The sequence below is a fragment of the Elephantulus edwardii genome, unplaced genomic scaffold (assembly GCF_000299155.1).
Source record: "Elephantulus edwardii isolate Elephantulus edwardi_28Jun2011 unplaced genomic scaffold, EleEdw1.0 scaffold00002, whole genome shotgun sequence".
Lineage (NCBI taxonomy): Eukaryota > Metazoa > Chordata > Mammalia > Macroscelidea > Macroscelididae > Elephantulus > Elephantulus edwardii.
In genome coordinates this window covers 36,120,857-36,140,044 of record NW_006399752.1, presented here as the reverse complement: position 1 = coordinate 36,140,044, position 19,188 = coordinate 36,120,857, and the positions used below count along the sequence as shown (strand labels likewise).

General features: G+C 43.4%; 1 protein-coding gene across 7 annotated transcripts in view; it reads right to left on the bottom strand.

Moving 5' to 3' along the window:
- The window catches only part of WDR20 (WD repeat domain 20), an 87,437-nt gene that overhangs the window by 66,904 nt on the left and 1,345 nt on the right, over window positions 1-19,188 (bottom strand). The window lies entirely within an intron of this gene.

Sequence of the window (19,188 nt, the reverse complement as noted above, 5' to 3'; positions counted from 1 at the left end):
GCCATAATCTGACGACACTAGTTCACAGGGAGAATAACACACTAATCCGTACACGACCTGAGAGGTAAGTTATCTCAGAAGAAATGCCAAAACAAAGAAAACAAATTAAAGAAATTTTTTAAAACCATAATGTTATTGTTGTTATGTGCCATCAAGTCACCTGCAACTCAGTGAACCTATGTATAACAACTCTGAACCCTGCTCTATCCTGAGCCAGCCTTACTGTGTCTGATACACGTAACCTCATTACGCCAGTCACTGAGTCAATCCATCTCATTGAGGATCTTTCCCTCCTGTGCTGTCCCTTCACCCTCCCAAACATAATGTCCCTCTCCAAGGTCCCTCCTTACAACAACATGCCTGAAGTATGTCAGATGGAGCTTCAGAATCCTTGCCTCCAAGGAGTAGCCTGGTTTCACCCTCTCCAGGCGAACCTGTTTGTTCTTTTAGCAGTCCACAGTATATTCAATACTCTTCTCCAGCAATACAGCTCAAAGGCATCAATTCTCCTTCTATCATCCCTAGTCATTGTCCAGCTTTCTGATGCATAGCACATAATTGTGAAGACCATGGCCTGGATCAGGCATACCTTAGTCTCCAGACTGACATCATTCTTTTCAGTACTCTGGAGAGGTCCCTGACAGCAGACTTTCCCAATGCCATTTGTCTCTTGATTTCCTGGCTGGTACCAAAGAGTGTTGACTGTGGAACCAAGCAAACTAAAAAGCTGTTAGCAATCTCAATCTTCTCATCCATCTATCATGATGCTGCTAATCACAGCCCAGGGTGAGAATCTTTGTTTTCTTGATGTTGAGCCTCAATTCATATTAAGGACTGCAGTCCTTGACCTTCTGCAGCAAATGCTTCAGGGCCTCCTCAGTTTCAGCAAGCAGGGTTGTGTCATCTGCAATAGTGCAGGCTGTTGTTGATGCTACATTTCTCCTCACAGAGCCCAGCCTCCTGGGTTATCTATTCTGCACAGAGAATGAAAAAGGATGGAAATAGGACACATCCCTGGCAAACACACTTCCTGATCTTAAACAATACAGTGTTTCCTTGCTCTGTTCTGATGACTGCGTCCTGGTCCAACGAACAGGTTTTGCATAAGCACAGTCAAGTGTTCTGGGATTCCCATTTCTCTCAGAGTTAGCCACAGTTTGTTGTGATCCACACAGTTAAATGCCACTGCATAGTCAATGAAACACAGGCATTCCTCTGGTACTCTCTGCTTTCGACCAAGATCTATCTAACATTATCTGTAATATCCCTAGTACCTCCTCTAAACCCAGCCCACACGTCTGGCTGATGTGCTGTTCCAGTCGTTTTTGGATAATTTTCAGCAGAATCTTACTTGCATATGATATTAATGGTATTGTTCAAATCATACTAGCAGTTCCAAAAATAGCTAAAGCATAGCCAGCATTTACAGAGCCATCCCCAGGTCGAGAGCACGCACAAGCTTCAGCCCCCACAGTGCAGCTTACTCTCCAGAAGGACCCACTGAGGCCAAACGCTTGGTTTCCGGTTCTCTAGGTCCACAGTTCCCTCCCTTTTCAGCCCACTTGCCCCGTGGAATTCAGCCCAAATGCTACCCTTTAAAGACTGAGTTCCCATCACAATGGAGATAAACTTATAATGTCGTAGTGTACTATGTGAATGGAATGGAACAGAGTCTACCCCTGGGAGAAGTTTCTGGGTTTCTCCCTCTACTTACTTGGGACAGTAAGGACAAGACTGATGAAGAAGGAAAAGTAGCCAAGGGCCTGGCCAACTCGGAGTTCTGGGTCACTGGCTGCTGAGTGAACCCCACATGAGCACCATGGAACCTCTGTAGAGAGCTAAGGAAAAGTGTCACTTAGTATCTTGCCATTTAGTCACACAGACGATATGAAGGAAGCCAAGCACACTTAAAATCAGAAGGGCAGCATTTGTCAAAACCCAACAGAGGACAGGAAGGGCCAGGAAAGAAAGAAGGGAAACCGAGTCAGATGGAGGGGACAGCAACTAACAGCACAAAACAAAATGTGTATGAACTGTTAAAAGGAAAACAAATTTGCCCTGTAAACTTTCACCCAAACTACAAATGTAAGTAAAACTGGGTTCACAAACTTTTGTGCTGTGGACCCCTCACAATAATGTTTTTAAATCTACAAGATTGCCAAAAGCTCCAATTTTACTGAAATATAGCTGCACACTAACTTTTCCCCCTTAGGACACGACTGTGTTCTTTACCACATACTGCACACCCACTGAGTAGCAGGTGCACGATCTACTGTAATCTCAAAGTAGCAAGTTGCTGTTGTTGTTAGGTGCCATCGAGTCATCTGCAAATTACAGCCACTCTATGTACAAAAGCATTGAAGCCTGCCCCATACTGAGCCAGTCTCACTGACGCCGACACACAGTGTTAACTGATGACAGATCTGAAACATCTGCAACTGTCACCTGATGTAAAGCCACAGGTTCTGTCAGTACCGACATCTGTTGTCTAAGTGAAAGACAAAAGTGAATTTTGATGTAAAGTGAGGAGATAGATGCTAAGGTGTGAAGTATTTTCCCAAACAGGCTGGGCAGCACAAATGAGTGAACAGCGTCACATCCCAGCCGCTTGTCCAAAGAGCTCCTCTAGAGGCTGGGCAAGGCCAGGAGTCCGGTCCCTAGCGCCTTGCTCCCCACATATTCTGGGTAACCTCCCTGAAGTCCCCAAGAAGTGCACGATTTTCCTCATCCCGCCAGCTCCTCATCTTCAAGTGGGGCTCCAGTAGCAAATCTCCAGAAGCAAGAAGAGACCAGACTGACTGAGTTAATCCCCGCCTTCGAGACTCGGTAAGCCCACCATCCTCAGCAAGCTCCTGACTCCCAGCAGCCCTACAGGAGCACCCACGGGGCTTCCCAGGCCGCATCTACAGAAGCCACTGTCTCACCGTGATCCTGCACAGCAGCTGGTGAGCCGCACTACTGACCTCTCCGGTGAGCTGTCAAACGCTCAACCACTGTGTCACTGCGCTCCTTGGGGAGCCTCCTGGCCTAATTACAAAAACGGAGGGAAAAGTTCTTGCATTTGCATGGTATCTTCCCATTTTTAAAGAGTATTTATAAAATTCAAAATTATTTCACCTTAATAGTAAAAAAGAGTAGTTGTGATATCCTCTCATTACCATATAAAAAAAAGAAAAAATTTTAAAAATGAGTTGCTGTTGTTGTTAAGTGCCATCAAGTCACAGACAACTCAAATGTAACCCAATGAACAAAAGACCTGAACACCTGTATAACTTTCATAGTTTCTTCCCATTCATAGAGTTTCCAGAGGCAAGCTATTTTGGAAGTGGATGCCACGCCTCCTTCCAAGTTTGCTTTAATTGGGGAGCTCCACCAAACACTGCCTACTATGGGTAACCATGATCGTATCTGATACATCAGTGTCAGTGTTTCGCATCACAGCAACCACGAGTTACCTATGTACAGCAAATGGACAGACCACTGCTATATCACTTTGAAGAATGTCTGACCAAAAACAATTAAAACCCAAATACCTTTTTAAATAGGAAGCCAAATAAAATCAGCACACCCCCAATGGCAAGTAAACATTCTCCCCACGCCTCACCAGAACCAGAAAACAAACCTCTGTAGAATCCAGCCGTTCCAGACAACTTCACAGCCTGGATTCCAGCCCCAAACTGGTGATCAAATGAGGGAGGGGGGAAAACCCCCATCAGGACTGGAAGAAGACTCAGTAACAAAACACAAAGCAGAAGACACACCCCGGCCTGCAGAAACAGAAGCAACCTTAAAGTCACTAGGAGGGCTGACGTGCACCTGAGACCTGAGTCATGGTCTTTTCTGTAGCCTCATATGCAAGAAGACAAGAGTGGAATCTACTTCCTAAACAACACGCCTCCAGAAACTACAAAATTTGATAAATGGTGACAGTTACAGAAAGGCTTCAGACCTTCTGTTCATAGGTCGCTATGAGTCACACTCAACTTGACGGCAATCAACAACATTTGTAAGTGGAAGCTGGACAGGGATAAGGAAGACCAACACAGAACTGGTGCATCTGGACCACGGTGCTGGTGAAGGACGTTGAACAGAGGTGGAACATGGGCTGCAGAGGAGTGACCAAGCCTGCCCTGGAAGAAATGCAGGCAGAACGCTCCTCAGGGGAACACACGGGACTGAGGCTCACATATCCGCGCATTTTCTGGAGGGACAATCTCCTGGAGAAGGACGTTAGGCTTGCTAAAGAAGGTCAATGAAAAAAAAAAAAAAGACCTCTAATGAGATGAAGCAGTACAGTGTCCGCAAGAAGGGCTTCCCCCAAAGTCCCAATACTGGGCATGGTGCAGGACTGGGCGGTGTCTCCTACTGTCCACAGTGTCACCATGTAGTAACACTGTTAACACAACACCTAACAACAAGGCTCTCACGGGTCATAAAAGTTACACAAGTCAGCAGAGGCCTCCATTGAATAGCTGCAAATCCTGTAAAACCTAGGAACACACTGACAAGAATGGATCATAACCCATGGTCTCTCTCTCTTCTTTTTAATTCATTGTCTCTTAAGCCCTGTAAATACAATTCTTCTATGAAGTTCAGTAGCAAAAGTAAGTACCTTTGTTTTACTCCACAGAGCTCAAATGTGATGTTTTGGTTTGTGCATTCTAGTCGGAACCAACCCACAGCTCACCCTCCAGCGGATTTTCAGAGGCAATAAATCACATGGAAAATTACCCATCCTTCTTTCTCCTCAGAGCAGTTGGTAGATTTGAACTGCATGCCTTTGGGACTGTAGCACAGCTTCTTACCATTAGGCCACTAGAGCTCCCTAACAAAAATTAGTACAGTACCTTGCCTTAGTGTCATAGAGCTCCAGTGAGATGCTCTAATGTTTTATCGGCTATGAAGTTATCCGTCTCACTGAAAAGAAGACTGTTTTTGTCAGGTATTACAGAGCTGGCTCCAATTCAAAATGACTCCATCAACAGGCCAAACACGGCCACTCCTGTCAGCTTACAACCACTGCTGTCTGAGCTCACTGCTGCATCCACTGTGACAATTCATCTTGTTAAGGGTCTTTTTCTTTCTCACCCACCTTCTACTTTTCTAAAGCATAATGTCCTTCTCCAGAAACTGATCCCTCTTATTAATATATGTCCAAAGTGGTAAAATGAAAGAATATTTTTTTAAACAAAGAGGCAGTATAGAATGGTAAGTAAATATTTCAGTATCTTGGTGTCAAGCACACTCTGATTTCTGAGCTAGGGAGGTAAGCAAAGGGCTAGAGGGACAATAAATCAGATGGTCGTTACTCTTATGAAGCTTATATTCAACAAGGAGTCTGGGAGAGACTGGCTATAAACCACAAGTGAATGTGAAAAATGCCAGTGATGAGTACTTCACAGGGTGCTTATGAAAAGGACGGTATGATAGTTAAGAGAATTCTCTCTGAAGAGATGTCATTTAAGCTCAGCCAAACCAAAGTGTAAAATGAAGGAGGCAGAGGAAAACAGCAGCAGTCAGAAAATCAAAAGACGAACTGCACTGGGAAAATCTGTTGTCATGAACCTCTCCAGGGTGCTGAAGAGCAACGAAGTCAGTCTAGATACAAAAGTGCACCTAATCCAGGCTATGGTCTTCTCAATTACCTGTTCTGCTTCAGAGAGTTGGACAATGACTGAGGATGACAGACGAAGAATAGATGCCTTTGAGTTGTGGTGCTGAAGAAGAGTCTTGAACATACCATGGACTGCTAAGAAAACAAAGAGGTTTGTCTTGGAGAAGGTGAAATCAAGTCTCTCCTTGGAGGCTAAGATTTTAAAGCTCTGCCTCACTTACTTTGGGCACATGGCCAGGAGAGATCAGTCCTTGGAGAAGGACATCATGCTCGGAAGTGTGAACAGACAGCGCAGGAGAGGAAGACCCTGGATGAGATGAACTGATACTGTATCTGGGGCAATGGGGAGTTGGTGTGTCAGAATTAGTGAGACTGGCTCAGGACAGGGAAGGGTTCAGAGCTGCTCTACATATGGTCGCTATACATCACAGGTGACTCAATGGCACATAACAACAAAAACATTATTATGACAGGTGTGGAAGCAGGAGTGGCATCCACTTCCTAAACAACATGCCTCCAGAAACCCTATGAAATGTCGATAGTTGTAGAGAAGCTTCAGGTCTTTTGTTCATAGAGTCGCTATGAGTCAGGCTCAACTCAAAGGCAACAACAACAGCAACAATTGGGTCCCTAAGAATTGGAATCAACCTGATGGCAATGAGATTTGTTTTTGAAAAGAGGGCACAGGAACCATAGTGGCACAATGGTTAAGTGCTTGGTTGCTAAACAAAAGCAGTTCAAACCCACCAGTTGCTCCATGGTAAAAAGATGTGGCAGTTTGTTTTCCATAAAGATTAGTCTTGTAAACCAGAGTTCTACCCTGCCTTAAAGGATTGCTAAGAATGAGAATCAACCCACAACACACACCAACCAAGGGGCTTGGAATGCCTGGGTGGTACAGCTAATGCACTCACTTGCTAACCAAAAGTTTGTCATTTCAGTCCACCAATGATAAGTTTAGAAAGGCCTACTGACTTACTTCCCAAAATCCAGTCCGGAAAACCGTGAAAAGGGCTGTTGTATCTGACAGGCCTGGGCTGGGATTGACGTGACAGCACCGGTCTGGGGTTTGTTTCTTAAGGCCAACTCCAGAATGAATCAATTCTGGTCTAACAAAGACCAGAACTCCCATTAAACTCCTGATCCCATGCAGTCTCATCTACTGGTTAAGCACTTTGGTCTGAGTCAAAGAGCCCTTGATTCAAATCCCAGGGCAACTGCTAGTTCTATAGCCTTCTATTAAAAATTCAAACTTTATAAACCTCAGTTTTTTCACCTGCAAATTAAGATATTAGTAATACTGATTTTATAAGATCATTTTGAGGGTTAAATCGGATTATGCACGATTAGCACAGTTAGCAAACAACGCTTACTTCTCACTCACTGCCATCAAGTTCATTCCAACCGGCAGAATCCCTCCACCAGGCGAGGCTGTGGATCCTTCCTTACTGGAGGAGCCTGGCCAGTTTCCTCCTGTGTGACCCCTAGTAGATTTGAACCACCAACCTCAGGGTTAGCACCACGACATGCTAGATTTCACTATCTCACTCTTAAGTTCTATGTAGGGTGTGCAGCTCATTTCTCTGTATCCAAAAGCAAGCATGAGAGCACCCAAGACATGACTCTTCTATAAAATATTTCCTCACTACTCTCTCCACTCCCATCATCTGGAACTACATCAAGACAGTTGTTGATATTAAGTCAGAATCGACTCATAGTCGGCCCTCCAGTGGGCAAGAGGAGAGTGCCCATCCTTCTCCTGCAGAGCAGTTGGTGGGTTCAAACTGCATGCCTTTGCGACTGCAGCGAAGCTAGTTACGACTAGGCCACCCGAGCTCCCTCATCAGTGCAGTAATAGGCTCCAATACTTACACTTCACTGCTGACCCAAGTCTGCAGAGATGGCCCAAGTGTTGGTGCAGGATTACCATCAGGCTGCGCCACATTCCTTACATAACCATGGGCATAACCCAGGCTCTCTGTTAAAAGAATATTTCTTCCCAAAGGATTGTCATGCCGAGAAAATGAAACAGCCTCGTAAACTGTCGAGGGCTATGCATTTATCTTCTCACTAACTGTACCCAGCACCTACCACGCTGTGCTCAGTTGTGAATGGTTTTCATGCTCTGTCTTGTGGTTGTTGGTTTATCTGTCCATCTCCCCACTTAGACTGTAAGATCAAGGGCTCCATCATGTTTGTCTTCAGGGTCCGCAGGTCTGGTAAATGTTAGCTGAATAAATAAGCTATGAACCCCTTAATGGCAGAGACTCTGTCTCAACAATTTAGTACAGACTCTCAATAAATCTTAAGTGAATGAGTGTGTGAATTATCTTGCCTCTCTGGTTAGATGATAACCCTCTTAAGGTCAGGGTCCAAGTCTCATACTTCTCTGATTTCCTAAAGTCTGGGGGACTGTTGTTCACACAAAAACCACGCAAGTATTTATGGACTGAAACATGAGGACAGTGAAGTGACTCTGAAGCAGAGATCAAAGTAAAGAGAATGAACACTATCGCCAGTTCTGTTGTAGCAGAGGCAGAGGAGAAACATCGAACACTAAAACAGAAAAAAATTGGATTCAGGTCACAGAGATAATCCAGTATGCGGTTAATTGATAAAATGCTAAAGTGCCTCTTTCCTTGAATGATTCTTATGTTTTTAATACAAACGCTTCATAAATTCTTTCCCCTTAGACTGTGCTTGTAAGTAAACACCCTGCATCATGCAGCTGACACAACCTTGCTTGCTGAAAGACTACAGTCATCAATGTGGACCATATTTCAACATAAGGAAAACAAAAATCCTCACCACTAGACCACAGATGACTTCATGATGATGTAATTGTTAGGCACTGTCAAGTATGACCCATAGCAATCCAACTGTCCTATCACATGCCATCCTCTCAATCTGACACTCTCAAAGTCATTGTGTCAGCCCACCTGGTTGAGAGTCTTTCTCTCCTTTGTCACCCCTCCACCTTTCCAAACATGACATTCAATGATTTCATTTTCCTTGAATCCACAATCAACATCCATGGTAAAAGCAACCAAGATATTTTAAGATGCTGTGTTGGGGAAATCTGCTGTCAAAGACCTCTCTAAAGTGCTAAAGAGCCAGGATGTCAGTTTAAAGACTAAGGAAGGGGTTGAGATTGTTAACAGCTTTAGTTTGCTTGACTCTGCAATCAACGCCCTTAATATCGGCAGCCAGGAAATCAAAAGACGAATTGCATAGGGAAAGTCTGCTGTCATGGACCTCTCCAGAGTACTGAAGAGCACGATGTTAGTCTGGAGACTAAGGTGCGCCTGATCCAATTGCATCTCTGCAATTATGTGCTATGCATCAAGAGAGAAAATGACTAGGGATGATAGAAAGAGAATAGATGCCTTTGAGCTGTGGTGCTGCAGAAGAGTGTTAAATATACCATGGACTGCTAAGAGAACAAAGAGGTTCATCCTGGAGAGCAAGAATTCTGAAGTTCTATCTGACATACTTTAGGCATGCTGCAAGGAAGAATCAGTCCTTGGAAAGGGACATCATGCTTTGGAGGGTGGAAGGACAGCGCAAGAGAAGATGACCCTGGATGAGATGGATTGACTTAGTGATTGGGATAATGGGAGTAGGTGTTTCAGAGACAATAAGGTTGGCTCAGGACAGAGGGTCGCTATGAGTCTCAGGCAACTTGATAGCACACAACAACAACATACCTTATCCAAGCTAGTCTTTTCAACCACTTCCTATATATCTGAAGGTTGGACAATATATAAGGATGACAGAAGAATGAATGCCTTTGAATTGCGATGTCAGACAAGAGTACTGAGTATTCCATGGACTGCCAAAAGAGTAAACAAGTCTATCTTGAAGGAAATGAACCAGGGAGCTTCTTAGAGCTAAGGATGTTGTCAGGAGGGACTAGTCCTTGGCAAAAGACATGATGCTGGGAAAGGTGGGGGGTCAGAGAAAGAGAGGAAGACCTCCAACAAGATGGACTGACGAGGTGATGGCAACAATGGGCTCAGCCTACCTGAGATGGTGAGGCTGGTGCAGCACAGAGCAAGGCCCAGCTACGTTCACAGGGTTTGCTGTGAGTGGCACTGTTCTTATCAAAACCTGTAGTTTCAAGCACCTTTTCCTACTGATACAAAACAAGATGAAGTATGGCATGGTCTGATCAGACACGTTCTTACTATAGTACATCTTCCTTTAAGAAATGCCTGTATTACTGGTCCAACAGAAACTCTGAAATTTTGGCCCTCGGTCATCCTTTGAACCTGGAACAAAACCCACCACTGCAAATCAACTTTAAACCAAACAACAGGTAGGCTTACAAAGTTCATTAAAGTTGGAAAGGATCAGAGCTGACCCTCCAGAGAGGTCTCAGAGCTTGTAAATCACACAGGAGGAGATTGTCCCTCTTTGTCCCACGGAGCTGGAGTTGCTGGTGGATTTTCCACACCAGAGAAAAGTGACCTCTGGGTAAGCAAGATGACCAGGAGCACTAATGAGGCCCTCACTCCTTAGAATAGCCAACCATATAAAGTCAAAAGAACAGTAACAACAAAGCCCAGAAGGCAGGAAGGGGAACACTAGCAGTGATGGAAATTTCAATTCTAGAAATAGACAAACGTGAGCACACTGTGGGTACTATAATTTTATAAAACAAAATGTGTACAAATGGTACAATGAAAAACAAATCAGCATTGTAAATTTTCAGTCAGATCACTGAAAAAAAAGGAAAATCCCTGTCTACAAAACAGAATTGATGCTGTACACTGTAAACTATTACCCAATTTCACAAAACGCCAACTGGCAGAGGAGGTAAAAGCAACTGCCAACTGAAACTCAATCAGAAATGAAAACAAAGCAGCTCTGGAATTAGTAATAGAAGGCAACAAGTTTTAAATTTTACAAAAATATTATCTGTACTCCACACTTTTTGGCAAGTCATCAATCTGGAACCCAACCTAACATTCTTCTATAGGGCTGAGAGCCATTTCTCCACCTCACCTTCACCCTTGAACTCCTCTTGATGGGGGTCCACAGAGAGTGCAGTTACTGTGCTCAGCTGCCAACCAAAGGGCTAGGGTTCAGATTCCCTCAAAGGAACCCCAAATCACGGCCTGGCAGCCTACCTTCACAAACCCAGCCATGAAAGCACTATGCCTCACAGGCCGATCTGACAGGCACCAGTGGGGCATTTGACAACTTTTTTTACTGATACTGTTAATGTCACTAATACAGCACAAGAAAAACTTCTTTAACAAAGATGATTTTTGTTGTTAGGCTGTCCAGTCAGCATCAACTCCTAGCAACCCTACACACAACAGAAGGAGACGGTGTTCCATCCCAGAAATCTGCACGATCATGGTGCTGACCCACTCTCAGTGCCACTGTCGCCCATTCCCGACTATTTGCACAATCGCTGGTGCTGACCCCCTGACCATCTGCACAATCGTTGGTGCTGACCCACTGTTGCCCAGTCTCAGGCATCTGCACAATCGCTGGTGCTGACCCACTGTCGCCCAGTCCCGGCCATCTGAACAATCGCTGATGCTGACCCACTGTCGCTGGTGCTGACCCACTGTCGCCCAGTCCTGGCCATCTGCACCATCGCTGGTGCTGACCCACTGTCGCCCAGTCGCAGCCACCTGCACAATCGCTGGTGCTGACCCAATGTCGCCCAGTTCCGGCCACCTGCACAATCGCTGGTGCTGACCCACTGTCACCCAGTCCTAGCCACCTGTACCATCGCTGGTGCTGACCCACTGTTGCCCAGTCGCAGCCATCTGCACAATCACTGGTGCTGACCCACTGTCACCCAGTCCCAGCCATCTGCACAATCGCTGGTGCTGACCACTGGTCAGTGCCACTGGTCAGCCGAGCTGGCCGAAGGCCTTCCTCTTGTTTACTGATCCCCTCCTTTATCAAGCATCAAGTCTTTCTGCAGGGACTGCCCCTCCTGATAGCAGCCCAAAGTGCATGCGACAAAGTTGTACTTCTGAGCAACAAAGGTAGTGTTTTCTATTCCATCATCATATCATCTACAGAGGAGTTCATGTGAGGCACAGACAGATCAGGATGGGTTACTAGCTAAAGGTTGATGGTTCAAACCCAGCTGGAAACATCACAGAAGCAAGGCTGAGTAATCTGTTTCCAAAAGGTCTTTAAAACTCTTTGGAGCAGTTCCGCTCTGCACCCTTGGCGAGGTCATGAGATGCAGGTCACTAGATGGTAACTAACAACATTGCCACAAAAGACAGCAAAGCTCTGTACGACAGGTCCTCAACAAGCGCTTGATGAATGGGGTTTATTCCTTTAAAAAAACAAGACATACCTTGTATTCTAATAAAAAGTAGATGTCAAATTTTCAGAAAATAAGGTAACCTGTCACTGATGTTCTCAATTTCCACTTGGAAATTAAAACTGGAATGTCTACCAATTAAAGCTATTTCTATGTTTAATGACTTCACCAGAAAAACCAAATAGGATCACATTTACTTTTTCTGCATGAGCTAACCTAACTGAAATAGAAATAAATTTATTTCCGAAGACATCAAATAACAGACTACAAAAATCTTCACGTTTATTTTTAAAATAAGATTCTTTAGGCATTTAGCCAAAGTCCTCAGTGACAAAATCCAGTAACCATGTTTTGATTCTTGCCCAGGTTTTCCACTAAAGCATAATAAATGCCACTTAAATCACGAGATTAGTGCACTGATTATAAACATAGGTGACAACTTTCTAGAGGGCTGAGACACTGCTCTACCAGAATCTCCAAGAGGACCTTGTCCTAATAGCACAATGAAAATTACAGCACAGGCCTATCTTGACTCTCGACTTGATGGCACGGCATGGTAGACCCAGAGAGCCTCGGACCATTCCTCACGGCCACCCATGAGCCTTGCAAAAGCTCATCTCCATCTTCCTCTTCAAGGTCAAATGAACAGAGGTATCATATGAAACTATCTAAAGCCTGCTTTAAGTGATCAATTAAGATGCCTTTCTTTCAGTCTAAAAGATTCTATAGTCAAATAACTAAATCTTATCAATATTTCAGAAGTCAGTAAGCAGCCCTTAATGGAAAAGAAACACAGATTTCCACTCATTCAGCAATCCCAATATGTCCCATACTAAATTAAGTACAAAATTTCTTAAAGTAAATTTGATCTAAAAATGTCTAGACTCATAAGCCTCTTTCTAAAGTATAAATGGGGAACAAGAAGGTGTGAAAATTAAAAACGGGGAGGAGGGTGTGAACGTGACCTTCTCAGGAGCAGTTCAATAACTAAGGCCTAATTCACACTCCCACACAAGCCAAAAATTCCTTCAATGTCACCAACAGGTGGTCTTGTGGTTTCAGACAAAGAGAACATTTCAAGTAACAGAATATTCGCATCTCACAAATCAATCCATTAGCATCCTAGATAAAACTCTGCCTAAAAAATATTTTAGTTATTATCTATGGTTCTTCCAGCTCCAGCTTCGCTCTAGAGTGGTGAACACAAAGTTTTTCTATAAAAATCTGGAATTAGTTCATTCCCCACAAGGATCACAAAAAACAACTCAAACCAAAAAAAAAAAAAAAACAAAAACAAAACACACACAAACAAATCGAAAATCACAATGTTTTCAATTTACTTTCACAACACACTTCACCCTACCAGTTACCGATCAAGAAATAGGCAATGAATTGAAAAACATCAAGCCGTCTCCTGAGTAGAAAGATAAATTTAGTTTCGCAAAAGCAATTGTTGTTGTTGCTCTTGGTGCCATCAAGTGCAACTCATAGCAAGACTATGAACAACAGATCTGAACCCTGACCAATTATCCTGTGTCATCCTCAAAATCTCTGACAAACTCAAGCCCACTGCTGCAGTCACTGTGTCAACCCATCTGGTTAAGGGTCTTCCTCTCCTTCACCATCCCCCTATCTTCTAAGCATGATGTCCTTCTCCAAGGAATTGCCTTTCCTAGCAACATACCCAAAGCATGAGAGACAAAGTTTCACCATTCTTGCTTCTAAAAAGCACTGTGGCTACATTTTCTCCAAGACACATCTGTTTGTTCTTCTGGCAGTCAATGATATTCAGTACTCTTCTCCAACACCATAGCTCAAAGACCTCAAATTTTTCTCTGTCTTCCTTAGTCTTTCAGCAGCATAGCAAGAGAATGAAAAGACCAATCAAGCACACCTTAGTCCTTAAACTAATATTGCTCCTCAGTAATATGGAGAGATCCCTGAGCATAGACTTTCCCAGTACAATATCTCCCAATCTCCTGACTGCTGGTAGTTTAGTCTGATGGAAAGAAGCTGTGTTGCAATCCCAAAGGCATGTGGTTCAGATTCACCAGCTGCTTCGTGGGAGTAGGTTAGGCAATCTCCTCCCATGCGATTTACTGCCTCTGAAAATTCTCTGAAGGGTCAGCTATGAATTGGTTCAGGCCATAAGTTACTTACTTGAGAATCTTTTTTTTTTTTTTTTAAAAAAAAGGTTTTTTTTTCAAGAACTGAAGAAGCTTTAGAAGCCATCAAATTCTACAACTGCTTCAATAGCATCTCTGGGTCACAATTGTGGCCTGAAATCTTAAAATGGGTTGCGGAGTGTAGAGGTGGACGCATAAGATTTTAGGATTTTAACGTTAACGAAATGAGAGTACAGTTTCAAAAAGTTATTTGTTAATGCTAATAACAGAATCAGACCAAAAGTATTCTATTCTGTGCCATCCTACTGCATTCAATTACTTCATTGTCTCTTGCTACACAATTTGCCAATTGTAAGAAAGCTAAAACTTGTCACCTACTAATAACATTTTAAAATGTCTTTAAAAGACGTAAAATACTAAAAATAGCCAAGTTATTCTGGAGCTCAAAGTTGAATTGCTTCTAGACATCTTTTCCAAGTATGATATGAAAGAACATGGGTGTGCTCTCTACACACACGCACACACACACAGAGTAGGGAACAACTTTATGATGCTGGGCAGTAGAATACAGTGACAGCAGTAAGAACAGGGTTCCCAGTCTGAGGGAACTCCGCTCATTTCATAGAGGAGACAACAAATTATCTAACAAAGAGTAACAAAAGGAGGAGGAAAGTGAGCTAAGAAGACTAAACTTAAACTCAGGACTGTCAAGTCAGAACTGACTCATCACTGACCCTCCAGCAGGTTTCTAGAGCCTGCCATTCACACAGGAGGAGAGTGTCCCTCTTTCTCTTGAGAAGCAGCTGATGGATTCAAACGAGCAGAGAGGTGAGGCCTTGCGGTTCATAGCACAACTCCCTACAGACTACAAGAACATGTAATAGAGTAAACAGTCTTATCCAGAGAACTGAAAGAAGGATTTGCTGTGGAAGCAAAGTTTAAGCTGAGAGCTGAAAGGAGGCCATTCACATTCAGGTAAAAACCAGTCTCCATAAAGAAAGTTGGCCAAGTAAGTTCAGCAATCTCTGGCATCTTCATCCTAAAAGGTTTTGGTGTTTTGTTTTGTTTAAAAAAAGAGGAAAGCAAAAGAATGTTACAAGGGTATCTTACACTTAGTCAAGTTCTAGGTAAAAAGTGGGGGGAATTCCATTGTCTTCGAGTCAATTCCAACTCAGAGAGACTGTACAGGACAGAGAAGAACAGAGTTCCGCAATCTGTACAGAACACTGTCACCCCTTCCTCCCACAGCGGTTGCTGGGTTCACATTGCTGGTGTTATGGTCAGCAGTTCAACACTTTACCCACCATAGGAGGCTCTGGGCAAGACCTCGTTAAATTCTTCAACCATAACTTTATTTTGTTGTCGTTGTTGAAAATAAATACAGCATACACAGCAACTCAACAGTTCCTGTGTGCATCATGTAGTGATACTGATTACACTCTTCAAGCTGAACAGCCAGCCACTCCTGTTACCTTTTTCTGACTGTTCTTCCCTTATTAACATAAACTCATTGCCCTCGAAGGTTTCCATCTAACCTTCATCATCGTTGCTGTCAATCTGATCTCATACAGACAATTCTAAAATAGCATAATGATCAAGACAGAGCTTTTTCACTAATTAAGCTTGAATACCGATTAGTTTTAAAATTATCTTAGGTGATTTTTTTAATTTAAGGTTTAAAGATTATCTCAAGGCAATAGTTTCAGGGAGTCACTTGAACTTCACAGCCCTAGCAGGTCTAGATTTCATGGGAATTTTAAAGTCTATTCTGCATTTCCACCCCCCTTTCATGAGGTTCTTCAATGGAAGTTTTGATCAAAATGCTCAGGCACCAACCAGTCCCTCCGATCTTACGGCAAAGGAGGCAGTAGCTCATGGAGGTAAACCAGCCATACATTCCATTTGCTCCTCCAGTTCCTTATTCTCCTTCTTCCTCTGTTGTTCCAGGGGAAGAGACACCAATCATTGTGCTTTAATGTTATTCATCTTTGAACACTCTGCATTCTTTTACCTAATATAGCTACTATTATAGTAGTCACTCAAATCTTTAGTGTCCAAATTAAATCAATGTTCATGCTATCTTTAGTCAAGCAAAATAAATTTCCAAAACTACATGTATTCACACAAGAAACCTATTCCAAGCTGATATGTGAAAAGGCGCTTCCATCTACCTTAAAGCTTTGTCTCACATGTTTTGGGCATGCTGTCAGTTGAGGCTGGTCCCTGGAGAAGGACACCATCCTTGTAAAGGTGGAGGGTCAACGAGAGAGAGGAAGACCGTCAATAAGCTGGATTCACACACACACTCACAGAGAGAGAGAGAGATAGGTTGACACAGTGCCTATAACAAAGAGCTAAAGTATCCCGGAGATGCAGCCGACGGCACAGGAGAGGGCAAGGTTCAGACCATGTCTGTGGGGTTGCTATGAGTCAAGGTGGACTTGACGGCACCTAACAACCTCACCAGGGTTACCTTACGATTAAATGAGATGCTATACAGGCCGGTCTGACAGACTCAAAGCTGCCTCTCCAGCAGATTTTTAGAGGCTGTAAATCTCCAGAACTGGCCACCTTTTTCCTTCAGAGCAGGTGGTGGTCTTGAATCACTTGCCTCTCCTTACCCACCAGCACCTGAGCTCCCTACATAATTTGTCTCTTTTAACTCTACAAACAGGACTGAAAATATTTAAATGCAAAACCCAAACTCAGTGTCATCAAGTTGATTCCAAAGTGCAGTCACTCCACTGGCTATCTAAGGCTATAAATCTCACCAGACTGCCTCATCTTTCTTCTGAAGGGTGGCTGGTAGATTTGAACTGCCAACCTTCTGGTTAGCAACAACATGTACCACAACATACCACACAAGCTCTTTTACAGCCCTTTCCTGGGATTTGAGAGTACTCCACATCACTCTATTCCCCAAGCACTATTTTCTTCCTCTCAGGAATGACAGCACACAGTTCCTGACTTATGGGGTTCTTTACAGACCTATTTCTACTCATTTTACATGGTGATCTAAGTTGAATTTATTCATCCAAATTAGACTTCTGATCTGGGCTTCAAACTGGTTCTTCCTGGTTCAGTCATAGCCAATGAAGCAATATCAGAATGACCCAAATTTATAAAATGTGGGTGTAGTGGAACAGTAACTGGCATGGGAAACCAAAGTCCTAGTAGAAACGTAATCCCTTTCTAAAACAAGGGCAGCCTGGGGTTGTAAGCAGTCAAATCTCTGGGCCTGCACAGGAGGGAACGACAGTGCTCTGCTCAAAGACGGTGGCCACCTACAAGTTCACCAATGGTGGGGACAAGCCAACCTCCTGCTTCAGGCTCTTCAAAGACTCACTAGACCACTTTTGACTCTCCCACTTGATGGCTCTGACCCATCATTTTCCCCACTCCAGTTACTGTCATGACTAAATCAGTGCAGGTCAGTTCAAAGCACTGCTTCTGAATGACCAGAATCACTGCTGTAAAACAGTGTTCCTCACAAAAAAAAAGGACAAAAATGTCAAAATAATCTACTTTGAAAAACAGATTCACAACTCCTAATGCTAAAAAATAAAACATGGCTTTCTGATTAAAGATAAATATTTGCTGTACTTCAAAAGATTATAATAAAGAGCCACAAAAATAATCACTTATATTCAGAAATAAATGCAAACTCATTCATAAAGGAAGTGCAACATCTAGAAGAGATTTGAAATGTTCATTATCTACAAAATATCATATTAAAAAACCAATATTTACCAAAAAACCTTACGTCCTCATAAAATTATGCAGATAAAGCCTATCTACGTGATTAAGATTTGTCTTGTTTAAAATACTTTCTGGTGCTGTTCTGAAAAGCTGTCTTAGTGAATGAAGGATCCCACCAAAAGCAAAACTGTGTGGTACAGCCAGGCCAGAGCCCTGTCTTTATCATGCAAGCCAGGGCCAACAGAGCCTGATGAGGTTGACCATCAGAATAATTCAGAAACAAGAAAATCCGTTCTTGCAGGTGAATTTCAGTTTTAAGCATTTTTCATTTTTATGTAACTTTTAACAACTTGGCACGCTAACCTTATTTCCAGGGAAGAGCGGATTCTTTCCGTGCTAGTATCAATGTCAAGATGGCAGCTTCCAGTTTGACAGTTATTCCTTATGCTTATGTTAGCTGCGTTTTTCATCCACTAAGTGTTCCAAGATTCTAAAGTTCACTATAGTCATTGTATTATTAATGACAACACGTGCACTGCAATATGCTCTTTTTAAAGAGGTGCAGAGAGAAGTCAAAGAACTTGCCCAAGGTCACCCAAGAAGTTAAGTTCATGACATTGACATTATTGGGGGGCCAGGACTAAACAAGGCTCAGGGTCTACTGCCTACAAACCTTCATTTTAAAAGAGAATTGGGGAGTCAAAGTGCTTCTTTCCAGTAACTTCTAACAGCATCTCCCAAATACAGGAGCATACTTACTATCACAGACACTAATTAAAAAAGACTCACCTTAAACTAATGAAATCACGTGCTACATTTAGATACCACTGACCCTTTCCTAATTCTTATACCAAAGGGCTAACCTGGACTGGACCTTCTGTATTAAAGGCCTAGGGAAATGTCCTTTCTTCCATATGTCCAATTTCTCTCTTCACACTGACCCAACCAGTGGTCCATAAATCTGAGATCCCCTTTCCCCACGCCAAGGTGCACTGAGTATGTTGTATTCACTGCCGCCCTGTTGCGAGAAATGAGGTCGAAGACCACACTCTCAAAAGGAAGCCATTCTCAATGAGCACACACAGTCATGCTGCCGAGGAGGGAGAGAAGCTCTAATAAGTTGCTGCTCTTACAGAGGTATTTTTAAAGGATGATTACACGCTTCACAGAAATCACTGTTAAGTCGCCCGCCACGGAGCACGGTTTCCTGTAAAGGAGCTTTTAAAGCACATCCCCTCCCTGCTCGGGACAGAGTCTGACTTGTGGGACCAGATGAATCTGGGCACGATCACGGAGAATGCCTCTTGAACCAGCTTAGTCTGCTCACAAGCCCTCGTTCCCACCTGCCCACTGGAGGACGCGGCCCTTCCCACGCGCTCAGGGCCCCGGGCCCCTTCTAACCATCCCCTCGTCGGAGGCAGTGACAGCCAGCCCCGGGAGGGGGATGG